At 39.7% G+C, this 26,555-nt stretch overlaps 1 protein-coding gene across 7 annotated transcripts in view; it reads left to right on the plus strand.

The window, feature by feature from the left end:
• RARB (retinoic acid receptor beta) overlaps window positions 1–26,555 on the plus strand; it is a 320,463-nt gene that overhangs the window by 93,238 nt on the left and 200,670 nt on the right. Inside the window, exon 1 of one of the 7 annotated variants that reach the window (XM_071429373.1) lies at window positions 3,453–3,585. The exons of 5 other annotated variants lie outside the window; for them this stretch is intronic. The gene's annotated coding sequence lies outside the window, so the exon portion shown is untranslated. Of the gene's footprint in view, window positions 1–3,452; window positions 3,586–7,133; window positions 7,282–26,555 lie in introns of those variants that run through there. One more of the 7 variants, XM_071429376.1, reaches the window with a different exon arrangement.

Raw genomic sequence — 26,555 nt, forward strand, 5'->3', positions numbered from 1 at the left:
TTTTTCTACTGTCTTGTTTGAAAGCAGATTGTGCGTGAAGGGTATTTAAAAATATCCAAACTGATCAAAATCATCTATGGCATGGAGGCAGAAATAGCCGGGAAAACAAACAGAGCAGAGATGAAATATGGATGAGATAGACATACCAGTGTTTCATGAAAGAGAGAGCTTAAAACCAAAAGCCAAGAAACACAAATACAGGGAGTTAAAGTACAGATACTTTATGATTCACGTTACTGTCTTCAATTAACTATGATATAGAATTGCGCGATTTTTTCCTTTCAAAAGAGAAATCCATCTCCTTGCTTATTTTTCCACTTGCTGCTTTCTGTTTAAGTTAATTCAGCAGTAATTGGATACACTGTGTCTAATTCTTAATAAATCAACGGAACTTTATGGTGATATTGACAGTGGCTTTGCTTGCCCCATTGTTTCTATCAAGAGTTTTATTCTGCTTCAAAACAATTTGCTGTGAACGCCCTTGTTTGTTTGCCACACTGGGCTTTGTTCTGGCTGAAAACTTTGATTTATAACTGTATATAATTGATGGCTGTGGGGTAGGTGGACTATAGCTATTGCTCCTCCTCTTTTAATCTAGCTTTGCGTAGAAATCCATGTAGTGGAGCATTCTCAAGGGAACCAGGCTGGGAAATTCTCTGTATACCCAATGGGAGGCCATTAATCATAGTGAAGAGTCCCTTACTGGCTGCAAGCATGTTTGTGAAAGTCAGGAAAACAAAAGTGGACCACCTCAAAATGACTGATCAAGAGAATAGACGTTAAAGCCAATGTATTCATTGTGATACATCAAAAAAAAAAAGAAAAAAAGTAATGGTTTATGCATTGAAGTATATTTATTCAGATATATTTGGCACATTTAAAGATATTTTATACACTAGTAAGTAACTGTAATTGTAGATGTTAGAGATCAGAATCCTAGGAAAATGAAATAAAAGTTTTGATGATTGCTACTGTGGATCTGAGAGAAACTTTGAAAGCACCAGATAAGAAATGCCCAAAGCATTTGCTGAAGGTGTGTTAGAGCGGAGCTGGTAAAAGAATTGCGCTGAAAAGTCTAAAATGTCAGGTGAAAATTTGATTAATATTTGTCACAAAAATGTCTCGTTCAGAACTACAAAAAAAAAATTAAAAATTTAAATTTTACTGTTTTTTAGATATAGTTTTTTTTCCTGCAACTCGTGCATTTTGGCTGTGGTCCAGTGCAGATGAGGAAGCACCTGAGAGCACCTGCAAGCTCTCAGAGGTGGCACTCACCTGCATGCTGTGAAGCCCAAACCCCCACATTATCAGGACTGGGGTCTCAGTGCTTCTGCAGGTCCTGCTGTCTTCTCCTGTCCTTCACAAAAATGTTCTGATCAGCTGCAAACCTAATGGGATCCAGTTGTGACTGCTCCAAAGGTATTGGTACAACAAAGTGATTGTGCTCGAATTTGAGCATATCCAAGTTGGATATGAGATGGAGTTACAGGAGGTATTTTTGTGATTAAAATTTCTGCCCAGCAGGGAGGAATGAAGGAAGTAAAGAGGCTCAAATGCAGCATTTTTAAGCACTGACAGTCTGGACTTTTTCCCATAAAAATAGCCATAAACTATAGGAAGAGAAGCATTGTAACATGGCATAACAACATTAGCTTTATTTACTAGGCAAACAGTTGTGGGTTTTTACTTTAGAGGATAAATTTGATGCAAAGGTAATGCTACAGTTTGTGTTCTCATGAAGCTGTGGTAGAGCTGCACACTTATCAGTTAAGTTAATAAACTCATCAGTTTATTTACCTCACAAAAGTCTTCAATGAACCTTCCTACTGATTCCTAACAATTCCAGCCTATGCACTTTAAAAGAGTTACTGAAATTCATATAGAATTTTCTTGAATAAGGCTAAATGTAAAAATGGAAATAGTGCTTTCCAGAAATTATTATACATTGTTTCAATAATCTGATAAAGTAAGATGGAAACATTTTCTCCAGACACTTTACAGTACATTTTCTGTACAGTAAAAGCTACAACTTATCCTGACAAAATAATTACAAAGTTAAAAATGGCATAGCAAGTAGTAAATTAAATCTTAATACAATATGTGGAAGAATCAATGTTCATTCTGAAGCATTAAATATTTTTTTTCTTAGTTTATACTGAATTTATGGCATTGGGGAATAGGAATAAGATATAAACTTACATCTGGTAATTTTTTAAAGATCAAGGGGAAAAAACCTAACTTTCCTGTGCTTAAGAGAAATAAAAACGCACCTTAGTCTTCTTTTTCCTATTTATGGAAAGGGATTAATTTCAGATACGTGTTTTGCCATTTCCAGTACTTGTGTCCCATTTTTATTCAATACTGCTTTATACATTAGCATGACTTAATGTCTTTTTTTCTCATACTAAGTTGAAAGGAAAATGCAGTCTATGTCCCAAAGATGTATATTCATGCTTGAATCAAAGCACATGTCAAGCCTTGGTTATTTCAAGTTAAGCAAATGCTTGTTCTGTTCTCTGAGCTGCAACTTGCACCCTTATGGACTTTATTAAATTGCAGCCTTGTCAAACTGAGTGCTGTGTCCTATTTTAGTGGTGTTCCACACGTGGGTGTAACGCTGCCACTAATCTTAAATTCCTTTTAATTACTGCCCCTTCACTTGTTTTCTTGTTTCCTGATATGGTGGAAGTCCAACCGGAATGAAGTCCAGGCTTAAGTGTTCACCTCAGCTATTCATCTTAGCTTTCCCTATTGTTATGCTTATGCAGAGTTTTTATTAGACTCATGGGATCAAAATGTATTCCCTTAGTTTTACAAAAAATGAATAGCTTTTGTACATTCTTCCCATTTAAAGTAAACACAGCGAGTTTTTAAAGTGCTCTTTTTTTCCCCAATAACTAAAATATGGTCATCTGTTCTAAGCATAAATCATAATTTCATTATCAACAGAGAGAGGTCCAACGCAATATATATGTATAGTTGAATGATATAAGTGGCATTTCTGTGTAAAATGTATTCCCTTGCCCAAGTAAACACTTCATAACAACATGAGTGAAAGGGTGTATTTAAAAAACGAAGGCTTAAAGCACGTTACTTACGAGTTATACGGAATGCAGTTTTTGTAAAATATGAAGCTCACTGGATATGATCCAAACCAGCTGAACTATGTTAAAAGGTATAATAAACAGTCATAGCTTTGCATGCAGTTATTTAATTGGCAAATAGATTTTTCTATCACTGTCACTGGCAATAGCAGCCATTTGATACCAGGGCTTGGATTAAATGTTTCATCAGTAGTGCCTATTTAAGGATCTTTATGGAACAACAAGTTAGTCCCCTGGGCAAGCCCATGTCAACTGCAATAAAGAGATCCACACAAGTGAATGAGATGTATTTTTGCAGGATTTACAGGGAGGCTACGATTCTCTTTTCTATCTGGATGCTTTGAGGACTGCTTCCCATTTTGTTTAACAGCAGTGTCTGCTGGTGGCAAATATTGAACACTGAACATTGCATCTCCAAAGGATTTTTATAGTTTTCTTGTGGAAACGGATTCATAAATGGTTCTCATCTCTCTGGAAATAGGTGAGTCTCTGATAAAAACAGATATTTCAGGATTTCAGTAGTTTTAATTTTCTGGTAAATATTCTGCATTTGAACTAAACCTCCAGATACTCCAAGTATCTGCTGTATTTTCTCCTCTCTCCTTCAGAGCTAAAAGTCAGAACCTTCTGAACACCTCTCTCACCCTTTAGATACAGGGAAAATGTAATGCCTGTGGATTTCAAGATTGCTTGACTTTATTTAGCCCACTGTCCTGCTCCCAGGGTGCTCATAAGATCTGTGCATGTAGTTAATGCTTGCTGCAATGTTTTATAATTGGTTCGTATAATATGTGCGTTTGTCATTTTATAGCACATTAGTTGAATTTAGAAGCTTTTTTAAAGTTAATTCTGAATATGTATCTCTGCTTGTCATGGAGCCTTAGTTAGTTCTTCTTGGCAGCTAGATTAGTTTTTCCCTGGTTGATTTTAATTTCAGGGTTCTGTTTAGTGTTTTTTCATCCTGAAATTCTTTAAGAACAGGCGAAAATACATGATATAGCTGAAACTGATTGCATCTACTGTTCCTTTTTCTCGTCCATGTAACCACTCTGGGTATAAATTTAAGTCTCAGCTGTTCACTGGCATCTTTTTGATCTGAACTGGTGATACTGCATCTAACCTCCCTAGCTAGGTTACTGCTTTCTGAGGTTGAAAAGTGGAGAGCAAATGCCTCTGAGGTTGAATTAAATGAGCCATTTGCAACAGATTCAAACTCTGGTGAATAAACAACTTTCAGGCTCAGTTGAAACAGTTCAAACTTCTGTCCACTGACTCTTCTCTGGTGTGAAATAGAACTTATACTACGTTTACTTCAAGAGTTGATTCTGGGCTTCTGGTGAGAGTAGGAGAGGAGTAGTCCCATTACACTCTCTTGGCAATTTGTTTTCTCAAGAGATTTTTTAAAAATATATCTATATCTATATATACACATCTGTACTATTTATATCTCTAGGTGTACCAATCATATGTATACCCATATATATTGATAAGTATTTGTGTTTATAAGTTCATGTAATTTGTATTTTTTAGTTACATACGCATATAAATTAGTGGGTGTTTTTCTTTTTACTTAAACATGCTTTCTGAACAAAACTCGTCATTGTGTTTTTATCACACATAGGAAAACAAAAATTCCTAACTGCACAAGGGCTCTTTTACACCAGCTGGTAGTGCAGAAATGCTTCTAAATAGTAGTATAGTATTTTATACCCACCATAATGTCTTCACAGTCATGTCAATGTAAAAGGGCATAAGTTTAATGTGCACTTAAGAGTTGTAACTGTGCAAATTTTTCTGTGCAAAATGGAAAGGGGAAGCAAGGCAGCAGGTGCATCACTCAGCCAACCCTTTTTCCTTTTTACTCTCCTTAGTCCCTGTTGTTTCCTGCAGCCTCCTGAAGAGCTGCCAGCCAGTGTTAACTCAGGTCTTGTTTGTGGGTTATATAGTCATGAATTTAGATGATTAACATAGGGGTGTTCTTGTTTCATGACTTGCCTCATATGTGGTTATTTCCCGGGCTGATGTAAATAATGGGTGTTTTTATGATAGAAGCAGTGTCTGGGAGATACTCCTTTCTCTCCCACTTAGGTCTGTCCTGCTTGTAGTTATATTAAAGAGTGAGGGTTAGGTTTTGTCTAGGGACTAGAGGAGTGAAATCTTTTCATGCCTGCAATATTATCGGTATTTAAAAAACAGAAGAAATGAAAGATTTATAGTTTGAGCCCAAAGTAAATTCCCTTCTACATTTTACAGTAGCTTTGAAATGGAGAGGTCTCTTCACTCTGTTTTATTTACATTGCTATTAAGGAATAGCATGCTGTAAAACTATGAAAAAAACTACTGGTCTGTCCTTGAAAGCAAGACTTCAAGACTCTGTCCTCCTGAAGGACTTGGAGGGAATCATCTAACTAATCAACTATTGACTGAACAGCAGATGGAGATTACTTAGTTTATTGATAAATCATCAAACAAGTAGATGGAAAAAAAATGTTAGTGACTAATCTTTGTGTCTCTGTCTACTTAAAACCTTGAATTGTCTTCTGCCCTTGTGGTTTTGTGTGCTCGCTTAAGTTGGCAAGATTTTCATGGCAATGAACATATTTCTAGAGCCAAGCCATTTCAGGATGTGACCATCTTTGAATAATTTGCATTGCTGTTGCAGGAAAAAATAATACCATGTTATCATCACTGAATAAATCCGTCCTGTCCCATTGCTCCTCACCAGGAGTGCGTGTCCGTAGGTTTCTGTGCTCTCTCCCCTGTAGGTTGCTTGTGCCCTCCTCTGTGGCTCGAGGAGGCAAGAGATGTGTATCAATTTGCATGATAGTTCAGCCTTGTAACCTGGAGTGCAGTGGCTGCTAATGTGTTTTTTGGGTAGGTTTTTCTGCTTGTACAGATTAATGACCCGATTCAGAAGCCGTTCTACATGCTGGACTCCTGCTGATTTCTGTTTGTGCAGAACTGCAAGGGAAGCTAACATATATCCTGGCATAATTTATTTAGGTCCAGTCCTAGTGCCCAGCCAAAGTTGAAATAATAATAAACTGGCCTTTGCACTTCCATCTTTCTTTCTCTCATCTTGAGGCAGAGATTTTTCCTATCTGCTGAAGGAGGTGCACTCTTTAGTACTGTGGGCATGGATAGAGGTTTCTGTGGACCTCTGGTACTACTCCAGGTGCATCTTCAAGCTGCCACAGAGCACACAGCTTGGGGACAAGAAGTGAGTATTTGCTTCTCCCTAAGTTGCCATGCCATGAGAGTGGCTGCAGTATTTTGGGGAGAAGTTGAGCATTTCCCCAATGGATTTATTGCACCTTTAATTTGCACCTTCAAAATACTGTCGATTTTCTTAAAGTTCAACAATGGAAGAGTCTGTTTCCCTTGTTGAGGCCTCTGTTTGGCATTGTATGGACTGAGCTCTCAGGGGAGCAGGCGTGTCTGGGTCTGTCTGGCTTCAGGAATGATGGTTTTGCTGTAGGTGATCCAAGAGTAGCTGTGCATGTTACCACTTTGTTCTGACAGAGGGCTTCACCACCTGACCCCATCTTCAGCTGTGGATATGCATCTCCAAGCTCCATACTGCTTAGTGACTGAACTATGAGTTTTCCTTTTAGAAATCTGTATTTCTGTCTCCTAGAAATAGTAATGGTCCTGAAAACCCATGGAAACCTTGTTTCCTAAGAATTTAAAGATCCTATTTCTATCCACGTTGAACAGTATATTTGTACCTAAATCTTTCCTGGCTTTTTGACAGTACACTTTTGAGGAGCAATTCTTCCTTGCAGAAGTCAGTTGTTCAAAGTACCTTGGAGATTTGTAATGCTAGAAGTAGCCAAGGTGAGGATGGATTACTGGGTAGAGTGCAGGTGCATGTTAAATGCAATTTGTCACATGGATGCCACCCTCAGGTATGTGGGTGGATGGGTTGAGAGATGCCTACCTAAAGCTTTAACTTGCTCAGTGAACACTTAATTCAGAGGATTTTCAGTTTTCACTGCTTCTAACAGCATTCTGCAGTCGTAGTTTCACAAGATTAGCTATTCTTGAATAGGTTTTCCATTGTATTAGGTGCAGGCACATTGCTCTGCAGAATCACTCAAGCATGGATGCCTTTTTTTTCCATCTAGTTGTTTCAACAACATGCCTGTTGTGACCACTGAGAGATTATCACTGCCTGGTAGGTAGTATTGTGTCTTCTTGTGGGGGATTTCATCTCTAGGTTTTCTGCACACATTTATGGGGAAGACTTCTGTTGTGAAAATCTTTGTGTGTCTCCACCATGTATTTTTTCAGCATCACCAGACACCTAGATTCTGATTTTACATGTGTATTGGTGTGACACTGTTGGGGTATCAGTGGATTTATGTGATGAAATCCTTAAGACCAAGTTTTCTGATTTTGTAACCTGCATTTGGCTTGTACTGTTTCCCAAGAATATCTGTTTGCGTTTTCGTCAGAGACTTCAGAGGCAGTATCTTTTCAGATATGAAAAGTAACAGCAATAAACTACATTAGCAAATCCTCCTACAAGCTACTTCTGTTTCCTCAAACTTCATGCTTAATAGTTGCTGGTAAATATTCTCTCTTTTCATCAAAGTAGCTTGTAAAGATCAGTGATTTTAAAGAATTCATGCTAAAACTGCACAGATCTGCTTAGTTATAGCTGCTAATTGACTGCAATATGAGAAGAAAAAGAGGATGTATAAATCTGAAAATGCTGCAAAAAGTTGATAGGAAAGTGACTGTGATTTTGAAATGACGCTGTATCTTTTTTGGTCATGGGTGGGTGAGACCGGATTCATTTAATGCCAATAGCAAAGCGTCATTGTCTTCAACTGGTCTGAGATTTTGCTGTAATGGGTGTGGTGAGAGACATTTGACATTTTCACTTTGATACCTGAAACCACCAAAAAAAAAAAAAAAAGTAAAATACTGTGGTTTCTTTTTCTGTTACCACATAGACAAAGTTCAGCTCGTCCCTTTTTCAGCTGAGCTGAAAAATCAAATACCAAATCTGATACGCTTGCATTCCATGTGGAAAAGAAAGCCTGGATTTGGAGTCAGTCCTACCTCTGAATAAATAGAGTCTGCTTTTTCAAACAAATCTATGCTGATTAATAATGCACTCCTGTACTGTGCCAAAGTAAATTTTGCATAAGGATAGTGAAAAAATACATGAAACTTGATAATCCGCAGTGAGTTTTAATTTTGGTTGATGTGAACTTGAAATTTAGGGGCTCAGAACTGTACTAAAACAGTAAAGCCTGATCTGCTGCTGTCTCTAGGAACTGCTGCATTTTGCGAGTTTCTTCTGTAGGTTTGTGGGGGTTTTGGTTCTTTCAAGGAAAAAACAAGTCCAAAGCTTTGATTCCTCTTTTCCTTTTCTCCCTGAGCAAAATCCCTTTAGTACTAAAAGGAAGAAGCAAAGAAGTGCAATACTTCATAAGCCATTAATGCATGTTGTCTAGAACATGTAGTTAGAGTGTGTTTCTCCTGGTACTGGCACTTCTGAAGCCAGATGCAAAGCCTGAGCAAGCAAGGGGATGCAAGTCTGGGCTTGAGCATTGTGGGGAGACTAACTGGTGGTGGTCCCTGTTGGGAATTTATGCTTCTACTGAATTCCTGAGTTTGAGCATGGCATTATCATTGGCTTTGTGCAGTCTGGATTTTGTTTGTTTGTATTGTGGTGTGCATCCGCGGTGAGACTGCAGTGGAAAGAGCTGTGAGTTTAGAAGAGTAAGGTAATGCAGTGAGAGCATGGTGGTAGTAGTAAGAAAAATGTGTACTTTGAAGTGGGTGTAAACATTTAAAAAGGAATACGTTTGCAGTTCGTGAATTTTCATGGCTGGCCTGAATACAAGAACATTAGTGCATTGTAAAAAGATAATTTCTCTAAATACTGACAGCACCATCTTCGGTGGAGGTGAGGAATCATTTTGCATCTCTTCAGATTTCAGTATGTCAAGGCTGACCATGTTTTGTATTTATTCAGAAATTATTGCAGTGTAGCAAAAGGTGAAATTTTTGCAACAGTGTGTAATCAGTTCATCTGTTGGCTGGTGGATCAAGCTATCCAGAGAAGCAGTTAAGACATCACTCTCCTCTTAGCTGTTTGCATTAGTTTTGCATCCAGCTGCTTTGCCTCAGCTAGTGCCCAGTCCTGTTCTGCTTGACTCAGTAAATCATGGCTAATAAACAGCAATTTGTTAATGCGGTGACGTACAGAAATATGGCAGTATATATGGGGCTATGGCTTTTACATGCTAATGAGCTCTCTGTTCCTTATTGTATAATTCTTCCCCATTGCCTTCCTGTGATGGAAGTGCTCTGTTCACAGCTTCTGCCATGTGCAATGTCCCCATGGAGACCGTGTGCGGCGTACACCTCCCTTTTTTTATCTAATAAGTTCCTAGATGCTTATAGAAGCTTCTCTGAAATATACTGTGAAAGATCCTACTGAAATTAATACTTTGAAAGATTACTTATTGCAAAGAAAATGGTGATAGATGATATCAACTTTGTGGGAATTGGGGGGAGGTGAGGGGCTAATTTATGATATTGTGAGCTTTAAAAGAATATATTCAAAGAAATTTTTTTTGGCCTGGTGAGGATGCTGCCGGTCCTATTTATATTCCTTTTCTTCCAGCCTAGAATTGCTTTCTTTTGTTATAGGAGGCTGCTGTACCTACGCTATTGACTGGTGAGGTATCTAAGTGCTAAGTTAGCAGTTTTTCTGAGAGCTGTTTGGTTCTGATTATATCCAGTTCAATCTGTTCTGTAACTTCGTCTCCTTTCCTATTTACTGTTGTATGCCTTTATTTATAAATATCTTTTTTGTCCTTTTTTTTTGTATGCCTGGCTCATAAAATCACAGCCAGAAGTACAAGCTTTATGACTATAAAACAAGTCATGCCTACCTTGTAGACTGTGTCATCTGCTGTGATGTTGTATTCTATGTATTATCAATTTTACTGTAAGAGGAAAATTAGAGCATGCATTTTCCACATGAAGAAATCAAATGTAATCTAAATGCAAACCACAGGTTTTATTGCACAGTAATATTTGATAGCACTGCTATTACTAATCCCAGCATGACAAGAAACACAGCATAGTTATGAAGTTCGCAGCACTCATTTTTTAATGGTCTTTTTTTGGTTAGGAAAGCCACAAAGCCAGGGCAGATTGTTTGCCAGTTGTAGTCTCGGACTTTCAGAAATGTTAGTGGAATATTGTACATTCTTACAAATCATTTCAGGTCTGACAAGAGTCTGTATCCTTTCTAATTTCCATGAAAACATTATTGAGTATTTAAAAATAAAATGAGATAAATAACCATATAGAATAAATATCTTATTATCAGTGCTCTTGCTTCTGTAGGGTACTTTATGGGGAGTTCTAAATTATTTTTTTTTTTGTATTTAGGGTTTTAGGATCTATAATCATAGAAATAAAAGATCAATTGTTGTATTACAGTAGAGTGCATCTGCCTCCCAGGTGGAGAACACACTGCCACTGGTCTTGTAGGTTATGCAGAACTACTAAGATGACAGTGAATGATCTTCTTTCAGTCAGTTTTGGTCAGCTTTGGTAAAAGTGTTGTAACTGACTTTATAATACAGTGGTAACCCAAGAGTATTATGCAAGTGTGCAGTTTGGGAATGTTGGGTGTAATAACCCATTTGCAGATGATAAATAGTATTGAGTATAAATCCTCAACAGCTTTTGGGAGCTCATCCTGAAATCATACCCATGGTCCTCTCTTACAGGTGTCTGGATTGATATTTACTTAAAGTGAGGAACACTACCTACCACATTGTAGTTTCCATTAGGTAAAACTTTCATACAGACCTCTCTATTAGAAGCAGGGATTTAAACCAGGTGTGTTGGACACATCAGACCAGGAGAAAGTCAGTGCTGCTACGCAGGCAGGCACTTCTGGGGGCTGATCCCTGCTCCGTGGGCATCAGTTCTGCAGCTGTAGCCATAAATGGGAGTGGACAAGGGAAGAGAGTTTAATGGAAAAGAGAGGAATGTGCCACCATTTGAAGTCTTATTTAAGTAGGGAATGATGTTAATCCATGTTCTGGGGGGTAAATACATGCCCTGTGTTTATGTTTGGCCAGACTATATGATGATAGTGGCTTCTTCCTTTTCTATATCAAGGGGATTTGTTAGCTGTACTGAGTTATTAATGCCTATCTAGTTAGTTAGGGGGGTTTTTGCCTTTTCATTTAATCTGTTACTGTCTGGGCATCCAGTCTTGCTTCTGTTAAGGGATATTAGCAAGATACCTGGAAGGAACTGGCTTGCTTAAGTGATATACACTGTGACTTGAGATAAAATAAATCAAATTCAGAAGTAATATCACCAGTACTTATGAACATGCTCCTTTGATCATATCTGGTTGATTCAATGTTATTTACTTTTGGTGATAATGGTTTGTCTGCCTTATCTCCTCTGCTCTGTCAGTAGCTTTGACTCTGCCCATATTCACTTGTCTCAATTAATAATGCTTTTAGCTCATTGATTTTATTTTCCAGCTGGCTGGATTTATCTCTCCAACTTTACATTTGTACTGTTTTCCCAAATCTTCCTTGCAAATGCTCATCCCTTTCTTCTTCTGAAGGAAGCTAAGAAATGTAAGTTACTTCTGTTGATAGTGTCCACTTAAAGGAAAGAGAAGTTTTTGAGAGGGTTACGTTCTGTTTGTTCCACTAAAAACTCTTTCCTCAGGAGATCTTTACTTTCAAGAAGGCCATGGTTGTGTCTTGCTCTCCTGGATGCAGTTACAACCAACCTTTAGGTTGTACTGATCAAGATGAAGTAATGGACCACACTGGAGTTTGTTTTGTTAGTTTGTTATATTAGCTCTGTGTGTCAGGGCTGAGAAAACTCAAACACTCTGGGTGTGGGTGTGGATGCATTCATCCTTTGTGCTGGGTGTAAGTTAAACCAAGGATTTTAGATCTTCCCAGCCCAGCTTTGTTTTGGTGCTGGAAACCTGTAAATCTCTGAAAATGTCACTGTGGATGTTCTCAGGTAGTACCCAGTGACACTTTCAGGCATGGCATCCTTCTGAACCTATCAGTTCCCCTAAATGTGGATTAATTTTGGAAAATCCAGCTGACTTTACAGCTTGATTTACACACTTACATTCTCAGTTTTGTTGACACCTTCTAAAATGCATTTTCTCTCTCATAGCCTTGCTGGTAGGTGGTTGTGGGACAGAGTCACTAGTTCCCAAAAGAGTAGTGGACCATGTACAGATGTGCTATTTTAAAATATACTTTAAAGTGAGTTTTTTATGTTGTACAAGTATCTCAAAACATACTTTCAGAGCCTACACCTCTTTTACAGACACCAGGTTCAACAGCATGGGCTTTCCCTTTTTTTAATGGTCTTCTCTATTTCTCATCTTCTGTAAAGCCAGTTTTTGGAGGGTTTTTTTTCCTTCCCCCCCCCTTGTCTTTCCCATACTTTTTTGTTTGTTTTGTTTTTATTTTTTTTACTTTTCTGAGTTTTTTCCTTTTCTGTTTTATATTTCTTTGTATTCTGATTCTCCCATGTTAAGAAAAGTGAATAAATGGGGCAGTACATAATGTAATAATATCAATTTTTATTTCAATTTCTGATTAACATTTTGAAGATAAGTTCAGCAGGCAGTGATTATAATCAACTGAGGATGTCCAGAACACAAGAGAAAGCAGTACTTGATTACAGCAGTTTACAGTTTTACAGTTAAAAGATATGAAAAAACACAAATAGTCCCTTTGGGAAATGAAATATAATGGAATTGTGGTTATTAAAAACTAGATATAATGTACACTAGTTATTACCTATTACGGTAAATCACCACAAGATGCAGGAAACATATCAGATAGATAAAACAGCCATCTTGGAATATGTTGTCTTATTTTCCAGTGGATACTTTTTTTCTTCTTAGGCACTGAATTGATTTGGGGTGTGGAATTCATTTAGGAGCATGCACATTGCCCTTTTCAGGAGGGCTATAGAAATGAAGAAGTTGTTATCTGTGCTGAGCTGTAAGTCATGTTCCCCCGTCCCCCCAGGAAAGCCGCTTCGGGGGGCAATCCTGTGCTCCAGGTACTAATAGCTATTAGTTACTTAGAGCTAATGATGTTGCCAGCCTTGAGTATTTCACTTATCTTAAGATGGAAGTGCATGTTGATTTCCATTTCACAAATGGAAAAATCGAGTCAGATGGAGTTCAAATGACTTTCCTGAAGTCACTAGCAAATCACTGTCAGATCTAAAGATGCAATCCAGCCACCCTCTCCCCTGTGCCCTATGTGGTTATGTGCAACTCTGAAGTGCCTGAGTGGGTAATTTTGGTTCATTAATGCCTTTATGCTCATTTGACATAGATATGAGCAACTTTACAGCTTTCATCTGGCTGGCATCTGCCAGTGCCCTCCCTGCTCATCACACATCTCCAGCACAACTTGATTGAGTTCCTACCACCTGGATCAGTCGGGATCTTGCAGTTCTGATATTCTTTCTGTTGTCATGTCCTAAGGATTGCCTGAAATAATTCTTAGAAATTAGAGCATTACTTTTATTTTGTGGATTAGAGAGAGTGAGGTTGGCCTAAAGAGGACATCTGACTTCAGCCAGTGACTTTGTGTAAATCTGTTGTGATTCCAAGCATGCAGTGATGCTAACTGAGTCAGCTGTTATGTCAAGAATTTCTTTGATCTGCTAAATTAATATGGTTTAATTAGATTAATTAAACAGAAGATAACTAGAGATGAAGAAGGAGGTCAAGAAGAAAATTATTGGCAGTTGTAGCCTTGTGCTGGGTTAGCCTTGGCTAACAGCCAGTTACCCACATGGCTGCTCACTCCTGCATTCTCTCATGAGATGGAGAGGAAATAGAAGGAAGGTGAGAAGATTTGTGGCTCGAGATAATGGCATTTTAATCATGACAGCAAGAGCTGTACACGGAAGCAAAGCAAAAAAGAGTAATTCATTCACTACTTCAAATCAGCAGGCAGACATCCAGCTGCTTCCTGGGAAGCATGGCCTCAGCACACATGGCAGTTGCTTGGGAAGACAAACACCACGGCCATGAACATTCCTCTTTCCCCTCTGCTCCTTGAGCATCCACTGCCGAGCACAACATGATGTGGTCTGTGGTATCCCTTTGGTCAGTGCAGGTTGGCTGTCCCAGCTGTGTCCCCTCCCAGTCCCATGCCCTCTTCCAGCCTATACACTGGAGTGGGATGGTGCAGGGCAGAGTGGGCATGAGAGGAGGTCTTGCTGCTGTGCAAACCCTGCTCAGCAATAACAAAAACATCAGTGGGTTATCAACTCTATTCCAGCCAAAGATTAAAAACATGGCACTGTAAGGACTGCTATACCAGCAAGACCAATACAGCAACTAAACATGGATTTCCAACACTGAAGGGTTGAAAAAGTGTTTTACTTTGGCAGACTCTTGAAAAGAAAAAGCCACAAAAACCAACCAACGAAAAAAACCAAACTCCCCAAACCCCCCTTTCTGAGGAGTGAACAGCAGCAGGCTAACAATAGCCATTCATAACACAAAATTGTTGCAGAGAGCATTGGGTAAATTGGACATGAACAAATTTCCCACAATGAATGGAACTCAGTCTGTGCATCTTTGGGAGTGGGGTAAGGAAATGGCACTGTCAAAGCCTCTCTGAAACACCATATGCTGTAACAGCAAAATAACCATGGATAGCTGGAGAGACATTGGGATTACAGAATACAGGGGGTTGTGTCAAAGGAGGATGTATTCATTTCTGAGAAGAGAAGCAAAGGTGAAATTGGTAGAGACATTTTAATTAGCTGATGTGCCAGTACGGTTTTTGTTTGTATTTTATTAATAACTTGATCCATGACAAGGTTATGGAAAAGCCTGTGTTTGGGCAGCTAGCAAGAGAAAGCAGTGGAAAAAACCTATAACTTATTTCCAGGCACTTACTTAATTAAAATACAAAACAGGCAATATGGTCTCTGGATTTATTTTTCCCATGTACACTAGAAGCAATAAGCTGAGATTGCACAGCAAAAAAGGTATGCTTGCACCTTTTTATCTGGATCTTTGAGCTGCTTCTTCTCTGAGACAGATGAAATCCAGTCCCAGCTTGAAGATATTGAGAGCCATATGTTTGCCTAACCCTAGGTGGGAATTCCTCCCTCAGGAAGCCCTTAAATCCTAATGGGAATAGTAAGCCTTGAGGTCTGCTGGTTTACCAGTGTTTCTTTTCAAGTCTCATTGAGGTGAGATGCAGCCTTGGGGACCCCTTATGTGGTATACTCATCTCCTTCCTCACTAACACCTGATATTAAAAACCAACCTAGAGCTGTTTTCTGGTGCTTCTGAAATGTTCTTTTCTGAAAGAGTTATGGTTTGTGACCCTCCCATTTCTGGCTCTGTGAGTTTCCATCTGACTGACCCCATGAGCTGTGATGGTCTCATTGCACCCAGGTCTCTCACTCTGGATGGTGCCTCAGTGCCTAGGGGGGCTTCCTTCCAGCCATGTGCGAACCTCTCTTAGTTGGCATTTTCTGGCTACAAGGATAAGCAAGGAGCTGCATAAAGAATTACATGGTCTTTGCAGCTGGGATTTCTGTCAGTGAATCTTAGATGCTGATAGATGCAAGTGGAATATAAGTAGCCCTCTGATGAGAACTGGTCTGGAGGTGTGGAAAACTTAAGGTTGGGAAGTGTATATACAATTTTTTAACCTCAGTTTTTCTTGAGATTCCTTTCTTGAGCTTTTAAAAGCTGCCACTGCAGGGATTACTTCACTTGGTGCTTACAACCTTGGCTCATTCCAGCTGCTTGGGACTAGAATGGGTTGGCAGCAGGAGGAACATATGCTCACCCCACTGACCATCCCCTCCTGTCTGAGACTCCAGACCCTGGCACTCCCAACGTAGTCATGTTTTAGAAGTAGTAAAACTAGTGGTAGATGACATATGATGGTTTTAAAAGTTAATTTTGTAATTAATGAAATCAAATAAAGCTGGTTTTTCTGGATTTTTCACTAGCAGGTTTAAAATAATGCTTAAATCAACAAATTAAAAAATAAATACTGTGTTTTTTGCCCATAAAAAAATACTGGTTTTTTTTACATAGAAACACATGGGACACCTGTGAGGGAATAGCTATGGTGCAGGCTGAGGCTAAAGTGATGAATTCTTTGTGTCTGAGGACATAAACTCTCTCCCAAAACAGCATGGCAGTGTATATATGTGCATTCAGGGATGATTTTGGAAGCCTGGGTGCTGTATCTTGGCCATAGTTAGTGTGGCCAGTTGAAATGGGTTTGCAGGGCTGCTCACACAGGAGGTGGCCACAAGAGATCTGCTTCTCAGCAGAGCTCCTCTGGGTGGGTGCTTGAGGGGAGGGCAGCTCCAGTGTATCCCAGGGACTCTGCTGCTTGAGGGCTGCAGCTGGGCCAGGACACACAATTGCCATTGTTCCCAGGAGCAGCCCTGGTTGGTGTGAGCCCTCACCACCCTGTGGCTGCTGTGGTGTGGGCAGATGTGGAAGTGTGTGCTCTGCACTAACACCTCTGCTGCTTTAAGCAGGGGTCATACTATGGCTTACAGCCCTGGGTCAGCCACAGCTCACGCTTCCACCATGGCTCCTGGGCTCTCCTGACCTGCACAGAGGATGCTGCCAACAAAAATCTCAAAGCTGCCCAAGTTACAAGCAAAAGTGTGTGCTGGAGTACTGTCTTTTAGTTGCTGGCGTTGGTTGCTGCGGTGTTGCTGTGACTCTGCCTGTTCATTTTAATAACCTTGAGATAACAGTTGCAAAAGAAGTCACTATAAATAGAGGAGATCATGTTAAGCAGTCACAGAAGGGTGAATATCCTGAAAAGCTGTGAGCTGGAAGTCAGTACGCTGCTTTCAGAAGTTACTCCTCCTGAACTGTTGCCATGCACAGAGGAACACACACCAGTGTCTGTCTGTAACATTTATAGTGTATTTTTGTGTCCAGAATGTGTTTTGTTTTCCATTAATGGGCTTTTGTATTCTCCCTGCTAATTAAATGTATGTACTTTGCTATGCTTTTGATCCTAAAATGAAGCTCGTAGTGGGGAATATGCTGCTTTTACTGTTCCTTTCTGGAAAGATCAAAATATTGTTCAGAAAACCTGCCGAGTTTATGAGCTGAGTTTTTCTGGGTTGGGTTTTTTTTGGCATTGTGCTCTCTATGCTGTATTATGCTTCTTTATTTGGAAATTTATGGGGAAAATAGTTTTATTGTTCATTAGAAGTTTAAAGGCCTTATATATGTTCATTTGGTAACCTTTGATTTTTGGCAGCCGCTGGAAGGATGAGGTGCTTACATGTTTAGTGAAGAGGCCCTTTATTCAAAATGCTAATTAGCCTTTGAAACCAAATAGGCGTAAAATCTTGCTAAATGTTTCAGATGAATTTACCACTCCCCCAAAACTCTCTCCTTCCTCCTGCTGGATTTTCCCTGTTGTCTTTCAACATCTCCTCCTGCTCTGGTCCTTGGAAACCTCCAGCATGTGCAGCACACCGGTGCTCAGCAGAAGCCATGGATAACCCCCCATCCCCTTTCTCTCCCAGATAAACAGAGAGCCTGAGGTGTGCACTGAAGTGGAGGCACACTTTGCCACACAGTGGTGTGCTTTTTTTTTTACCCTCCTGGATTTTTTTTTTTGCATAAAGAAAGGAGGTCTATAAGAAGACCTAACAATGCCCTTACTGTTCTGTCAGAAACTGCCTGGCTACATCTTGTTTTATTTGGCCCTGGCTGAATGGCAGTTTCATTTATGTTTTGGGTGTTTGGCAGATATTTCATCTTTGTCAAACTTCACTTTTAACATTTGTTTAGATTACTTGTCACAACACTTTCCTTTTTTTTTTTTCCAAACTCTTAAGATTTCAGTCAGCTTGACAGTGCTCAGAAGTGGTTTCTAATATTTTTGAACTCACTTCTTACGTGTTGTCCCTTTTAGAGACATACCAGTTTAGCTGGTTGATATATAGTTTATTCTTTGTACTTTGATGATAATACAAGACTTTATTTTGAGCCCCGACTCTCCTTGATGGTGGGGTAAGCATCTACTAAGCCCTGTGAATAATAAACAAAAACATTACCGTGACAGTCATAAAATCCTGAATGCATCCATTTTATTCCATCCTTCATTGTATTTAAGACACTTTGAGCAGCTGGGTTGAGATCAGGAGAGTTTTTCCCCCTGTTCTGTCTGATAGGTGATGTTATTTGCTTTTTATGCCTGTGAGGAGTTATGAAGGACAGGTGACATGAAAGTATGAGCTGGTCCATGGATGCAAACCTGGTTCTGTTTTTTATCTGCCCATGCGACAGCTTCGTTTCACTGAATTTGTTTGGAAGTCCTGCAGTAAGAGATGAGGGGGATACCACTGAGAGACTTCCCAGCTCTCCATCAGTGGCTCTTTCTGTGCATTCATTCCTCTTTCAGCCCAAATCCCAAGCAGTGACCAGACTCTTAGTGTGTCTGCTGTGTCCTTTCACTAGAGATAGGTGGAGCTGAATGGGAGAATGTAATTTTAAATGAGGTTGAGCAGCCTTGAAGTATATTCACACTGCGTGTGAATTTTTGCTTATGAATGTTTGTTTTCATTTTTATTAAAATGGATGTTGGAAGACTTGTTCAAAAATGGAAATGAAGAAAAATAACCCTATGCAGCCTTCCCTTGTTCAGGTATTCTGTCAGAATTGATTTCATAGGGCTGATTTGCTTATGCTAATGTTATTCACAGCAATAACTTTTGGAGGATTATCACTGTCCAGATCAGTGTGAACTGATGCACTTCTTTGCAAAGTTTTTTAATTTAGAAGTTACATTTCTGAGCTGCAGATGCTTTGGTTTGGCAAAAGGCAGCCTACCAAAAGTAATGTGATTGCTGAAATAATTTAGTCTAATACTTGCTCATGCTCTAGTCGTTTCCATGCTTGAGCTCACTTGCAGATGAAGACATATGGACATGGACAATGTGAATATATTAGGGAGAATTGCAAATGTTCAACCTTCTCTAGAAATCCTGGAGACAGCCAGCAGACTTCAGCCAGCGTGGATGAATCCCAGGTGACCCTAAAGCCAAAGCAGAGGTCAGTGGAGGGGGCAGAGAGCCAGAGTGTCCCTGCTCATCTGGAGCTTCCCCATTAGCTGCTTGCTGGGGCCCAGTTGAGAGCATGGCAAGCAGACTGGTAATGGCCTGGTGTTTACAGAGTTTAAGTGTTTACTTGCGGATGCAAATACAGGTTTTGGACAGCCTGGGTCCATATTATTCCCCTTCTGCTTTCGTTTGGAATCTGGCATTGTGTTTGCCTCAGGAGAGAATGGAGTCCTCTTGGTAGTGTTTATCTGTCAGCTGCTATTATTAATTGATGTAATTGTTTCTTTACTAATATTTACCTAGGGTTTTAACGTGGAAGTGACTATACAGATAATTCTAGTGCAATCTTAGTAGAAAGTCAATGCCTTAATTAGAAAAACGACTTGCTATTCTTGACTTATTCAAGAATTGATTTTTTTTCCTGCCCTGAAAAGTGTTTGCCCTGAAATCTAAGGAAGTTGTTAACTAGGAAGGGTGACATTTGAAGAAGTGTATACTAGCAATTAGGATGAACAAGTAAATTTGACAAAGGAGCTAATATTTGTCCTGAAGGAAACCTGAAACATTTGGTGCAAGGGGAAAGGAATTTTGGAGGCATTTCTGCCTTTTCCAGGCTGCTTTCTTAAGAGTCACTGCAGTAAACGGTGTTGAGGAGAGCAGACCAGAAAGGGCTCTTGAAGAAGGTGAGTTAGATCCACTTAATTTTACTTTTACTGTGGTGTACTAGGTACTATGAATACACAGGATCATCCAGGGAAGACGTGAGAGTTATTTAAAAGCACAATATTATTTTAAACAGCAAGCTGGTGATGTTGAAACTCTGTGACTCTCAATTCTGCTAGGGCCAACAATTTTGAGGATTAAAAACATATGGGCCATAGATAGAGAAGATATCCACAGTGCTTGGGGTATTATTTAGTGCTATTTGTATTATTCAGGCTAGCAAAAACAAACAAAAAGGCAAGAAGAAAATCTCCTGTTACAGGGCATAAGCCATCCAGTCGATGATGTGAGTTGGAAAGAAATTTTATGGGAAAGTTTTTTTCTGTAATTGCTCTCCTAGAGATTTCTTCATCCCTTCCCTAAAGCATCTGATTCTGGCTGCTGTCAAATAAGAGGTTACTGAACTAAATGTACTATTAATCTGACCTAGTATAAGAATTCCTGTGTTTCTATGTTTAAAAGCAGGCTTTGTCTGCTGAGGGTTGTCTCTCTGGAATAAACCCTCCATTGGAGGTAAGGGAAAGGAAATGGTTCAGAAGCTTTTACACTGTTGCTATGTAATTTTGTAGTTGTTTTGAAAAACTGTGTCTTTTTTTTTTTCTCCCTCTCCCCTTTTATGTGTATGAATGTTTTAAATTATAAAATTTAGCTTCCCATTTGATGCATTTTCTGTTCCGTAGTACTCAGGACCATTGAGCAACATAATTATTTAGAATTATGTGCTTTTAAAAATTGAGGGACAAAGTCTTGGTTGGCTGGTACATGGTTAAATGATGGGTTCTATTCAGAAGACTGTTAGCTGGGTGCCTTCATTGCCACTGGCCAGACTTGTTAATGTTTCTGTTTCTTCTTTAAAAGTGGAGAATTTCTTATAAGAGTTTGTATTATTATTATGGTTGTTATTAATCAGAGTTGGTGACATTCTAGTGAGCCAAACTTTCTACTTTCACTCATTTTTGTTGAAGGTCTTTTTTATTTTGCTTGAGCTGAAGAGGTTCAGTGAGCAACCAGCCTACCTCTGCAGTGAGGTATGTGAGGCAGAGCTGTAATGCCAAGGAACTGAGTGCCTTGGGTTTGTTGCGTAAATCTTAAATTGGATTTCCTTATTTTTCAAAGGCTTAGCAGTGGATGTGACAGTCAGGCTATTTAACTGGGATCCTTTTAGCACGTCAGATAAAACTGCTTCATGTAGATGCCTTCCAGTTCTCCTTATTGCTTTAAAAGGTGCCTTAGAGACATGAGGTACAACTGTGCTTTGTTTCACCCAGAAAAATGTGAACTTCATATAGGGAGAATGTGTTTCATTTCCTTACCATGTGTCAACAACTGGATCTTAAACCTGTATTTATCAGATGCAGAACTGGTTTTGGAGGATTATCACTAAATCAAATGCTAGGGTGGAATTTATGTTCTCACTACAGCATTTCTCAAATGTTCGTGTTATTCTACTTTTAAGCATTTAGTCTTTGATGCTTAGATCTGACATGGAGAGGCTACATTTTTACATTCTCTTTGTACAAGAGAATAGATATTTCTTTCTGTTTCAAACCCCTTATACTCTCACAATAAAGACAATACACCTGATTCTTTTTTTATTATTATTAAGGCCCATCATTACTGTTCAAACACATGCAGGAAAAAGTTGTCATAGCTCACAAGTGATAAAACTGTAGTCTAGGTGTATTACTGTGGTTACAAAGTGTGTTAGAAGGGAGGAGATCTTATGGTTTTCTTTAACACTCGACTGCCATTATTACTGTGGAGAATATATCCTGATTTCTGATGTATATTATTAAAAAATCACCACATGTTTTTGTCTGGCAAAAACAGGGGCAGAGTGGTTGTGTGAATATGGTCCATGTTGTTTATACAGCAGCTGTTTATACAAAATATTATTCCACAGGATGCTTTTTCTTGATGATCTTCGGTATCTCTTCCATCTCTTGCTATGTTAGAACTCTGCATTATTTTTCTTGGAGTATTCTTTCATGTGATATTCAGTCAGGTACATTGATTGTAGTATGTCCTTGAATATCTAAGGGATCCACACAATTTAGTCACTTTTCACTTTATTATTTTTATAGTCTAAGGGTTTTTTTTCAGTCTGTTGTTACTGTGGAACTCTGACAGTGCACACAGGTTTGCATTCTTGAAGGGGGGAATCTTCACATCTGTCATCAAATTAAACAGCAGTGACTGTACCCAACATGGTCATTTTTCTTCTCACTTCTGGCTCCTTCCCCTCTCCTTCATAGACTTGGATATGCAGTGTGGAGCAACACCATTCTCTTCATCTCACAGTGATGCACTCCACATTGGGAATTGGAGAGATGTATGGGTGGAATATCTTCAGGAACTGTGGCTTACGTAAAGGAAGTGACAGCCTTTGGAGATGTCACTTATTTTGAGAGATTATTTCCATTAGCTGACATCTTTATTGCATTCTCTTGCTTATGCATCATTTTGAGGAAACAAATTGGTTTTTTCTGCTTACTTTGGGTTTGCTTTAGCATATGGTGCTCTGTGAGACCCCATATAATGGGCAAGTGTTTGACCCTCAGTTGGTATAGACACTATTAGCTGGAAAGAGAATGCAGTTGGGATAATACTGAGGGATACTGTGCTTGAATCAACATGTATCTTTCAGCCATCTCTGAGTGGACTACTCCACTTAGGGATTTTTTTTGGCCTGATTATAATCACAAAAGACGAGTGGATTTTGAATGGCTTTATCTCAGTAACTGAGGCCATTCTTTTGTCTTGGGATTTTTTTTTCTTTTTCTTGGGGTTTTTTTTTGTTTTTGTTTTTTTTTTTTTTTTTTTTTTTTACTTGGGGATTATTTCATTTGCTCACCTAATGTGCATCTGTTGAAGGAACTTCAGGTGCTGTTAGAAAAGCTCTCTCTGTTGTGACATGTCTGGCTTGCAGTTCCCAGCTCCAAGATATGCTCTACTTGGTTGCTGGTATTTGCATGGTTAAATCAGATTGTCTTATCAGCCTTGGGCACCCAGCTGGGCTTTCAGGCTTCTCACTCCTCTGTGTTCTTTGTAATGCATTGGTCTGCTGCATCCTGACTTGTGAAGTGCTGCTCTCCTGAAAAGCATGCAGGAAGAGCCTTAGGAAGATCATTCTGCTGCAGTGGGGAAGGGCATTTACCAGACACATAACAAGTGGTATGGAATGCACAGCTGCCCAGCTGTCTGGCTCTGGATATTTTTTTTTTAGCCAATAAATGCAGAGTACCTGGCAAAGTGACTCAGACAGCACAGCCTGGTAAGCACAGATGAAGGATGTGGCAGAGGTGGTGCTGCTGGTACCAGAAGATGGGTCTGTGCTGGCTTATACTCAGCAGCACGCTGGGCTTGACTGCTGTCATGGGGGTAAAGGTGCTGCTGGGAGCTTTGAGAGCATTGCTTTTCTTCCTGGCTTACCTTTATTGATGTCTGTGGGTTGGAGGGTGCAGAGATGAGCATCTTGTTGTCAAGGCTGAGTATCCCTGCTGTTGCTCTGCTTGTGGTGGTTCAGAATTGGTTGGAGGCTTGTTGGAAGAAGCTCTGCTTGAAACACACTGTCTTTCCACAAGAGGAGTCATCTTTGGCACTGTTAGCCAAGTTTACCATCTCCTGGGGGATTCCAAAAGGTTTGAGAACTCTGCTCTTGACCCATGTTTTATGATCTAATTATGAAAATGCTCACTGTTACTTTCTTAAATGTTTTCAAAATTCATTATTTTAATACATTACTTAGCCAGTGAAGCTGAAAGATTAGTGATCCCAATGGATTCAGAAGCTAAATGCTGCCCTGGTAAGTGTTTGATCTGGGTCATAGTTGAAATGTTTAAATATGATGGCAGGTTTTGGCAGGTCTAAGTGCTGCATGGTAGTGTATGACCTGTTGCCATCCCTGAGAGTCTGCATACAACTTCTGTCTGCACCGTGAACATGAACTAATTCAGGCTGGTGTCTCTGCCCACAGAAGTGGGAAAGTTGTCTTACATTTACCAGTAGAAAGGTCCTTTCAGGAAAGGGTTTGCTGGGAATGATTGCTGTGCAGTTAACTCACACACTTGCTTACTCTGCAAGAATACCTTTGTGCTGTATCAGAAGTCCTGCCTTGCAGACTGGTGGGCATGACACAAGTCTCCTTGAATTTTGTCAGTGTTTAGGTTCCTTTTAGATGCTTTTGGATGTGAAATGTAAGGTCATAGTTCATGTTGGTCTTTCTGACAATGTAATCCATCTGCCCAGTGCCTCTAGCAGACAATTCTGGGATATAGATCTTCTGAATGTTAGAATGTGGAAAAGATGCGCTGGTTTTGTGGATACTGTGATTGATTATTGCACCTCTGTCCTTATGACCTGACTGATAAGGTTTTTGCAACATTTTCAGATGATTCAGACGATGGCTCTGAGGGTGCTTACATGAGCAGTGTTATCTCAGCGTATTATTAGCATTTTACAATTGCTTTATTGGCTCCCTGTTAAGCAAAATATTGACAATAAAAATGCTATTTTTGTTCTGTGATCCGTGCTACGGCTTTGTCCCCTCCTAGTTAATGGCTGTGCTCGTTCCTAATTTTGCTACCCTATTGTTCCTGTGACAGGGAGCTACAGAGAACAGAGGTTTTAAAATAGATGTTCATAATCTCCACCAGCCCTCTGGCATATTCTGCTGACCCTCAGGGAGTCTTACTGGGAATATATTGGAACTTGTGATATCTAATAAGTGAAGGTTCAGGAGCCTGACGTAGACAGCAGAAATGTCGTCTTCTGGGTAAAGTAGGACAGAAGACTCTAATAACTCAGAGGAATTGCAGAACCTTTCAGCAGACACACTACCAGACTTGACATATATAACAAAAGGTGATAAATTATGTGTGTTAAGATATTTTGTGTTAGCACAGCGTCCACACCTCCATGATATTAAGATGATAAATGCACCTCTAGTCCAACAGACTGGTCTTCAGAAACAAAGTTCACAACCAGTGCTTGAACCCTCTTTTTCCCCCTGTTCCACTTGGATCACCGTCCTCACTTGATAAATGGGTGCAGCAGGGATGCAAACTCCTCTAGCTCAGAGGAAGTAGAACTTCCAGCCTCGTAGTGCAAAAAACTGGGCTGCTAACAGATTGAACCTACCTCCTGAGCACAGTTGTGCCTCTCAGCTCTTGGGGGATTGGGAAATCTGTGCTATTTCACAATTCATGCACAACTTCTACAAAATCCTCTTTCAGGTTTCTCAGACAGCCTCCCAAATAAACATTATTCATTTTTTGAGTGAATTCACATGCTTATCCTAACAAGGAGTTTAGATTACTACAGATAGCAGAATTTTTCTTCGCAGCCAAGTGTATTCTTGCAGGATCCTTCTTTGTGTGGTTTATAAAGTGAAGTGTGCTGAGCTGAGGTGGAACCTTCTGCTGTAGTGCATGTTTTCCAAATTAAACAGAATTTTATTCTCATCTTTTATTTTTTTTTTAATCTCAGTGACTGTTGAAGTCTGTTTGTTTCTTTGCACAGTGTGTGAGGATCTCATACTGCACTCACCCATCAGTGCATTTCCAGGCAGCACATTTGTGCCATAGTGGGGCACAAAAGGATCTGTATTTACTGGTTGTCCAGTTACTGAACAAAGTAGAAATTAAAGATGTAGACCATTTTCTACCTTAATTTGGTGGTGAAAGCAAGTCTAATGACAATATTTGCAGTTGTGGCTAGACATCCAGGCTGGATGAATCTGACTACTCGGCTCCATACTTAGTGGCACTAAAGATATCCTGCCCATGCAGAGGAAGACTACCCAAATGACCTCAGGCAGGGAGAGGATGTGGTGCTTTGTTTTATTGTGGTGGTTCTGCTAGGACAAGGACTTCTCAGGAATATCCCTCTAAGGCTGAGCAGAGAGATGAGTCTTGCTTCTGTGCTGGGACAGTCACCTCTAGAAATTCAAAAAACTAACAGCAAAGGCTTCAGGTCTAAACTGCTCTGATCTTTCCTAACATAACCCTGTGGGTAATTAATGTCACCTATGTGGATGTTCAGATAAAGCACAGCCATCAAAACTAATGTTTTCTGCACCCACCACTCATAGAGCATTTGATGAATCATTTCCTTGACTCCTGGCTTCATTGATTGGGGTTTTGAGACCAGTACCAGTAAAAGTTGTCACTGGTGTTACATCTCTTTGTGCTCTCCTTTAAGGAAGTATCTCTTGTCATCCTGTTTCTGCAGTGCATGTTGTGATTGTAGAGTGTTGGCCTCCCAAAGAAATGTACTTTTCTGTCAAGGAACCGCCCTCCAAAGCTGCTTTCCTCTTCAGCTTATGAGCTGATGAAGTACTCCATTCTTTTAATAACTCCCAGGCCCCTGGGATCATTTACTAGGGATCTTCCGTCTGTCACCAAAACAATAACATCACTTGACCCCCTCTTACTGATCTCGGAGGCCTCTTAAAAGTTATAAACGGCCAGTGTAAGACCTTTTTAGTAGTTGCAGTGATGGTAAGTGCTGTATTTGCTGTTGGTCACCATGACATGTTTCTCATCAGCTAGGAGGTTAAAGATGAGCATTCTGAGAGCATGCTGGGGAGGC

The sequence above is a fragment of the Agelaius tricolor genome, unplaced genomic scaffold (genome assembly GCF_023055355.1).
Source record: "Agelaius tricolor isolate 1412-34295 unplaced genomic scaffold, bAgeTri1.0.p SCAF_6, whole genome shotgun sequence".
Classification (NCBI taxonomy): domain Eukaryota; kingdom Metazoa; phylum Chordata; class Aves; order Passeriformes; family Icteridae; genus Agelaius; species Agelaius tricolor.